The sequence below is a fragment of the Gossypium hirsutum genome, chromosome D10 (genome assembly GCF_007990345.1).
Source record: "Gossypium hirsutum isolate 1008001.06 chromosome D10, Gossypium_hirsutum_v2.1, whole genome shotgun sequence".
In the NCBI taxonomy this organism is placed as follows: Eukaryota; Viridiplantae; Streptophyta; class Magnoliopsida; order Malvales; family Malvaceae; genus Gossypium; species Gossypium hirsutum.
In genome coordinates this window covers 41855591-41863772 of record NC_053446.1, presented here as the reverse complement: position 1 = coordinate 41863772, position 8182 = coordinate 41855591, and the positions used below count along the sequence as shown (strand labels likewise).

General features: G+C 34.7%; 1 long non-coding RNA gene across 9 annotated transcripts; it reads right to left on the bottom strand.

Annotated features, from left to right (window-relative positions):
* Positions 1–585: 585 nt before the first annotated feature.
* On the bottom strand, positions 586–3911 carry LOC107893210 (uncharacterized). Of its 9 annotated transcripts, XR_005919349.1 has the most exons (6): positions 3567–3911; positions 3118–3357; positions 2938–3044; positions 2402–2855; positions 2221–2310; positions 586–1981 (listed from the first exon to the last, which is right to left on the bottom strand). It is a non-coding gene; the product is annotated as an uncharacterized lncRNA (long non-coding RNA). The 9 variants fall into 9 exon arrangements; XR_005919346.1 differs by having other exon boundaries at positions 586–2310; positions 3118–3327; XR_001682760.2 differs by having other exon boundaries at positions 586–2310; positions 3567–3910.
* Between the last annotated feature and the right edge of the window lie 4271 nt (positions 3912–8182).

The following is an 8182-nucleotide window of genomic DNA, read 5'->3' as shown; positions in this document are numbered from 1 at the left end:
ACTAATTATAAGCTTAAGATATGGTATTAGCTATCTCAAGCATATATACAAATTCCTCCCACATTATTTGAAAATACATGATACAAAACGAATTAATTATTTGACTATTCAAGGGACTGTTTTTGTTTAACCATAAAATACATCAATATATATATTTATGTAATGAGAGTTTTTCATTTACATCCGAGTAAAATTATTTTAATTTTATATTTCAACTAACTTGACATTTTATCTCCTATATTCCTTTTGGAATATTAATTTTATACCAATCTTATACCATCCTTCTATATCATTTTGATTAAATTTAAGCTTAAATCTTATAAAAATAACATGTTTTAATAATAAAATAAAACAAACTTATTTTATTAAATTCCATAAGTTCAACTTAATAAATTGTGCTTCTTTTAAAACGAAAAAGGAAAGCAGGTTATGATATAATTTAGTAAATTAAAATTAGTCAATATCCAAACTTTACATGAATTAAAGCATTTAAAACATGCATTATTTAATAAATTGAAAAACAAATCTATTACATCAATCCATAACAATTAAATTAAAACTTGAATAATAAATGAAAAATAATAATTAAAACAAAAAAAACAATAATTCTCGATTAAAACAGTTTACTAGTGTTTGAGAAATTCAATTATCCTTAAAAAACAACACATTAATCATCAAGAAACAATACGACTTCCATGCTTATCAAACTAGCTCAAGGAAGTCAATTCGGAAACTAAGACCTCTTGATTCTCGAATCTTAAACAATACAATTTAATTATTTGTGTCCTATACTTTAAGCAAATATTCTCTCCATTGAAGGTGTAGGTGTAGTAGATCACTTCATGCAAGACAACAAATCAAAAAGCAATTATATAAAGTACAAAATAGAAATCTCTAAGCTTCAAATCTGGAACTTTTTCATGCGGTGGGTTGGGATCAAGTACGCACAAAACCAAACCACAAACTTGACAATGCATCTCGTAATTTCTGTTATGACTCTTAAATGATAATAAGTAATGGATCTCGAAATTCCTGCTATGCTTCTTCTATACTCCTGATTAGGCTATCCGCATCCAAAAAACTGCTGATCGAACTTAAACCATATCAAATTGACTACAACATATTTAGTGTTCAAATCTGATTTCTGATGTCTTCTGTGCAAACAATCTCAAAGTTACGATATGAATTATGTGGTCCTAATCCAAATTCTGAACTAAAACAACTCAACGAATAATCATGAGGCTCACTAATTAAAAGGTAAATCATACATGAAGATTTGACCATTAATCGCATACAAATTTGACCACTAGTCTCTACTACATAACGAATAATGCGCGAAAAACAACACAACTTTGATTCTCCATGAAAATTAAGCCCCATAAGCAGCCATGTTAGCTGAATATCATATTTTGTTATCCTAGAAGCAAATCCTTAACACCAAAGTTACACGACACAGATAATCACTTAGCATTAAACCTTAATTTGGGTCATAAAAACCTTGTAAACTACTTCACCATAAAACAAATGCAGCTAAGTTTTAAAGCAAAGTCAATAGTCAAACTATCCTATCTTTTGTTATTAAGATTATCTGTAATTTTCTTTTCTCCTAAAACCAAATATATATGCATATTCATGGATTAAGCGATCAGCAATGATGTGCAAAAATGTTAGCTTATTTATCCAATAAAATCCATTATCAACAAAATTTAAGATCTTTTAAACCAAACCCACCTCCAAAATCAATTTTTTGAATGAAACAATAAATACCTACAGAACCAAAACTACAATATATTGTAATCGAACAAGAAATGAATCAAACAAGCTAGTCAAAACACTAGTTGCGCATATTCTCAGTAGAAATCAACTCTTACAACTTGATCAATCCCAATTAATCATCAAGAAACAATGGAAACAGTCAAAGAAAAACTTTTCATCTGTTCAATCGAACATGCAATAGAAACAGTCAAAGAAAAGCCCAACCCTAATCATAAGAAAAGAATCAAAATTAGGAGAACAAAAGATTCAGATATCTTTTGGTGAATAATCTTCCCTGCCCTAACCCAAGAAATCGGTTTTAAGCAAAGAGTGAAAAAACATTTTTCGTTCCTGATCAAATGAAGAAAAGAAACGTAGGAGAAGATGAAGCTAAGGGCAGAAATCGGTTTTAAGTTACCAAACGTAAGAAGAAAAATCAATGAAGAAAAGAAGTAAAAAGATTACCTCTGCAATCAATGGAAGGGAAACGTCGAAGAGGATGAAGCCTGATGAGGGCAGAAAAAGATTACCTCCCCCTCTATTGTTTGTCAGTCACTGCAATAAGTGGAAGATGAAGAAATTGCGAAAACCTAAACAAAACTGAACTAGTCTTACCCGAGAACTACAAGAAATTGTGAAAACCTACCTTTGGGGAGATGAAGATGAAGGCGAATAGATGCTTGATTTGGGGATATGAAATCTGGAGCAAACTTTTTGGGGAGAAAGAAAGCAGGATATTTTGGTCTCAAAATTTTTGGGAGAAGAAATCAATAAACGGTGAATACCAATTCGTTGCCCCCACCCCTGAATACCTATTACAGCTGCTGAGGGAACAAACAAGTAATAGCAAAACGGTGGAATAGTAAACGGTGAACCAAACAGTGGAATAGGGGTGTAATTACTGTAGCGCGCGGAATAGGCAAGGAATGGAATGGCTATTCATGCCAACCAAACATACCGTAAGTGATTTTTACAGAAAACTATGGAACTTACAACTTCCCCTCAAAATTAAAACTACAACAGAAGAGTAGTACTGGATGCAACATGCCCGAGATGTCGTAGAGCTGATGAGAAGACTGATCATGTCTTTCGGGTTTGCCCTATATCAGTTGAAACATGGATCAATTTAAAACTATCTTGGATATTATTGAATACGACTCTTTCTAATTGGGAATGGATTACCTGGGTTTTTCAAGTTGGTTCTAGCGAGCAATGCAGACTGTTCTGTTGTGGCCTATGGGCAATTTTGACGGGTCGAAATCAACTCGTACATGAAAGGAAAATAGCCTCTGGTAAGGATATAGCTGATTGGGTTATCAAATATAAAGGGGAGTTGGATGGCTTAGAGACAAGGAAACTTACCAGATCTGGGGGACTGGATTTATGCAAACGCTCAAGTGAGACGAACATCAAAATCAATTTTGATGGAGCTTTTGACTTGCAACAAAAAAAATCGGGTTCTGGGGTGATGGCTAGGAATTCATCAGGAAAGATCTTGGCCTCAAAATCAGTTTTACATTCGGCGATGCCATCTTCGTTCACTGCGGAGGCCCATGCCTATTTTTAGGCAATCTGGTTAGGGATTTCGTTGGGCATTGAAATCTGTGGTTATTCAGGGTGATTCACTAACAGTAATAAAGAAATGTAAGGCAACAACACCGGACAAATCTGAAATAGGGGCCCTTATACGAGATATTCAACAACACAAGGGTTATTTCCAACATTTATTTTTTCAATATATTCTTAAATTGGCTAACAGTCTTGCTCATAATCTTGCCACGGAGAGCTTAAAAAAAGGTGAGAAAGTTTACCTTCATGGCGAAGTGCCTGATTTTACACGGCGAGTGGCGGAGAGGAAAAGGCAAAGAAATCCAGACTAAAAAGTTTTGCATGTAGAGTTTTCTGAAGAAGGAAATAGAAAGCAGAAGGGTATTATGTTTTTGAAAACTGCTACTGGAAGGCAGTTGGACAGGGTAAATGTGGGGCGTAAATTACAGGAGTAATGGAAGACAGTTGTGTATGGACTAGATAGGATTTTGTTTTAAATTAGGATATTTTGGTTTTTACTTTTCTATTTGCTTTCGTTTATGGGCTAAAGCTGTTTTGCTTCTTTTTGAGCCTCCCGTTTGTTTTTTTTTTCTTTTATTTGTTAATAAAATTCCAGTCCAAGTATTATTTATCAAAAAAATTTAAAGTAGATAAAAACACTATTATTTTTTACTGATTTAAAAAGTCTAGTTTATTATGATGGATCATATTAGATCAATTAAAATTGCGTAAATGATGTTTTATGTATATTACATTGGTTTAAAAAATGTTACGTGTCAAATAGGTTTTCAATTCATATTTGTACTCACTTAAACTGTATCAATGATATCAACACCTTTAACTAATAAGTCAAATCTTGGAGTTTAAGATAGTTTTGTTATTAATAATAATGTTTAGATGTAATTTTTTTTAGATACTTAATTTTAAATGGAAATAATTCTAAATGTCAAAATTTTATAATATCAACATAAATATTGATTTAGGACGTTGTAATATATATATGAGATGTGATATGTGATATGTGATATGTGATATGTGATTTAAAAGACACATTTAATTAATTCATATTTTTACATATATAAATATTAAACATAATATAATTTTAAAATTTTAAAATAATAATTGATAAATAAATAAATAAATGAAAACCATAATGATTTATATTTTTTGATGGCTAAGAGCACTATATAAACACATCAAAAAGAGTACTATTTTGGAATCACCACCATTAAGTGGGTTGCGTAAACACAACAAGGTTAGTATTATATTGGAATTACCGGTTAAAATATCAGGAAAGACCAATTTTTTAAAAGAATAACGGAAATGGGCTAATTTTGTTAAAATTTATGAAAATGGACTAATTTTACAAAAACACGCCCAACAGGTGTCGTTTTCAGGGGAAAGTCAGAAAAGCGCATTTAGCTCAGCGCTTTCTTCCCCTCTAACCAATAAAACACGTCCAGGTCAACGTGCTAAAGGAAAACGCATCCAGGTTAGCGTGTTCCCCCCCAACGGTCACATCCAACGACTATTTCAAATAGCCATTCCCCCCCCAACGGTAAAAAAAAACTATAAACCCCCACACCTTCTCACAACATTTCTCACAATTCTCTCTTAAATCTCTCAAATTTATCAATCAACTCTCAAAAGTCTCAAATTCTCTCTAAATTTTTTTCCTAAATTCTATTTTTTATTCTTTATTAATATTTTCAAGAATTTTTTAAAAAAATTGTTCGTATTCAATATAATTTAGCAATGGTCGGGTCTTTAATTCGTTTTGATAACAAATGCATCTCCGTCAACCAATTGTAAATGGTAATAATAATTTTTAATATTGTTTAATTTTTTATTTTATTGTTATATTTTAACTTAATATTTTTATAATTTTTACGTAAATAGACGGAAGATCGAATTTTACAATGTCATATTCGTAATCTAACTGGTCCTCCATCACCATTAACCGAAACATACTTGAGGAAGCCAATTTTTGGCACGTGGCCCTTGTAGGTCGGGATGTAAGTTGGACCCAACTCATAAGCACGTTGGTGGAGAGGTGGAGACCCGAGACACATACATTCCATCTTCCATGTGATGAATGTACTATCACTCTGGAGGACGTGCATTTAGAGTTGGGGTTACCCCTAGGCGAGTCAGTAGTTACCGGGTCTATTAAGTCTACTGATTGGGAAGCTGTATGTTTAGATCTTTTGGGTGCAGTTCCGAAGACGATTTGCGAAGGTCGGATCGAAATGGCTTGGATACGACAAAATTTTGCAGAGATGGTTGAGGATTCGACTAAAGTCCAAAGAGAACGATACGCTCGGGTGTACATCCTTCATATCATAGAGGGTACCCTGATACCGGATAAATCAAGAAATCTTGTCCATATAAGGTGGCTGCTGAAACTCATCGATTTTATAGGAGCGGGCGAACTCAGTTGGGGTTCGTCGTGTTGGCGACATTATACCAGGAGATGTGTCGGGCGATGCAACCAGTGAAAATCAAAATTGGTGGTTGCCTTTTACTACTACAATCATGGGCCCGGTTTCAATTTCTATTTTTACATCCTTAAGCGAACTACCCGTATACATCTCACTCATAACAAGGTAAAATTCAATAGATATCCTCATCATTAAATTGATTTAAATTTAAATTATTATGCTAATAAGTTATTTAAATAGGTGGAACCATGCACCGAGTCACGTGGGATTACCTACCGAGCTTCAAGATATACGATTTTTATTAGACCAACAATCAAAAGCAGAGGTATGTATTTTTTAATTTTGAACTATATACAAATAACGTAGTCAATTTCGTATTTAGTAGTATATATATAACTAATATTTTTATCACGTTAATTTCGTATTTGAATGGACACCATACGAGGATTCAACAATTCAAGCAGTAATCCCCGATAAATTCTTTGTGAATCCCAACGTCTGGCATGTTAAGGTCACATTGGTAATGTACGCTACCGTCGAGATGCACGAGACAGATAGAGTGTTACGGTAGTTAAGATTTTGACAGTCGATTCTCGTGGCACCTCAAGAGCTTGATGATCTACATCGTATCAACTTACGATGACTGGATGAAAATTGGTCAGTATTCCACTCGCAATATATCAACATGTGGAATAATCTGTATGATTTTTTACCTATTCACAAACATATTACCGTTCCGAAGTTAGCATGCAATCCGGAGTACATGTCATGGTTTAAGATCCATGGCAAGCCATATTTGTACGGTGAAGAGGCGAGGCGTCGGCATTCCCATACGAGTAGGCCACGACAGGGCCCTTTAAATCCAAAGGGTGGCGAAGTAATCCTATTATCAGCACCCACGCAAGAACTAGTCTCGACAGCCTTAACACTGATGCCCACACCACCCCCATTTAGTATGTACCATCTTATTCTGGTGCGTATCCTAACCCTTATTTTTTCACACAAGCACAATATGTTGCACTGCATTTTCCTACTTCTACTCCTATATCAGGTTGGATTGTTGGTCATCCATCCCCAATGTGGTACACACTGGGGCCATCTCATTTCCCGATGACGTCGATGCCTACGACGACGTATAGGCCATCTATGCATGAGGAACCGACGAAGAGTCCACTCGTTATCCCATCGATTTATGGGACTCAACATAGTTACGCTCATCCCCTGTTTGTGACGCAAACACCTTTGGGAACTTTGTTTTATCAAGGTGGGTCATCTTCCCAACCACCTATTTATAAACCGGAGGATGCATGATAGCAACTGAGAATGCAAGGATAAATCAACCGAAGGCGAAGAAGAGGAGCAATCGAGTCCATAATCCCGCCTGGAAGTTGAACCAAGAAGGAATCTAGAGCATAACCGTTAACCACCCCGATGTGGCACAAACTTCGACCGGGATATGCATTGAATAATTTTGTTTTGTATTATTAAAGAAAAATGAAGTTATTTTGAATCTTTTTATACACTCTCTGATTTTTGAACCATTCATCTTTAGTAAAAGTGGAAATTTACTTTGATTCTTTTCACATACCATAGCAATAAGTTTTTATTTGACAAGAAATATGCCATGTTTTTTGTTAAAAATAATTGAGAACCCAATTCAACCATTTGAAAATTTTGAAGCGATACGACTTGGTTAGTTAACGTTGCATCATTTAGTAAAAATAGTAGTTGATATTTGTTATCATTTTAGTTAATTAACGTTGTAATTCGTTATAATTTCACAACATGAAAATATGATATTTGTTATTATTTCATCGAACTGCACATTTATATATTATAATGGAATTGACATATTTTTTCTAGTTTGCTTAGTCATTTCGATGTGGACATGACGACATTGTATGGCTCGGGTTCCTATACCACCCGCATATCCTTAGTTGGTTTGACCTGTCCTGAATATCCATGTTGTCGCGTATTCGAGTCAACATGGGTCGACCTTTTGGTTTGCGATGCAATCTTTTATCAGGTAACAACTTAAACGGAGCAAGCAATCCAGACGGCCACTTACGTTCATCTGGGACTGATGGGAATACGTGTCTCCACATGTTGTACAATTTTTCTAATTTGTACACTTTGTCGACAAAGCTCATGGGATCCGAATGAAAATTGATACAAGCTGCAATTGCTTGAACACATAGAAAATGAAGTGTCTCAAATCTCCTATAGTCGCAAGTCATATTTCTCAGGTGTACACGGTACTATCCCCCAGCAATACATTGGTCTGGTCTGTCAAACTTTGTTACCCAAAACCATAGGTCATCGCGCGAGTGACAAACTACATGCATACAGTTGGCTCATGCCTTACCCTTCTTAATTTGTTCCAGCACCATCGAGCACCATACATGGCCTCCCTACATTTGCCCAGCATAACTCGCCTC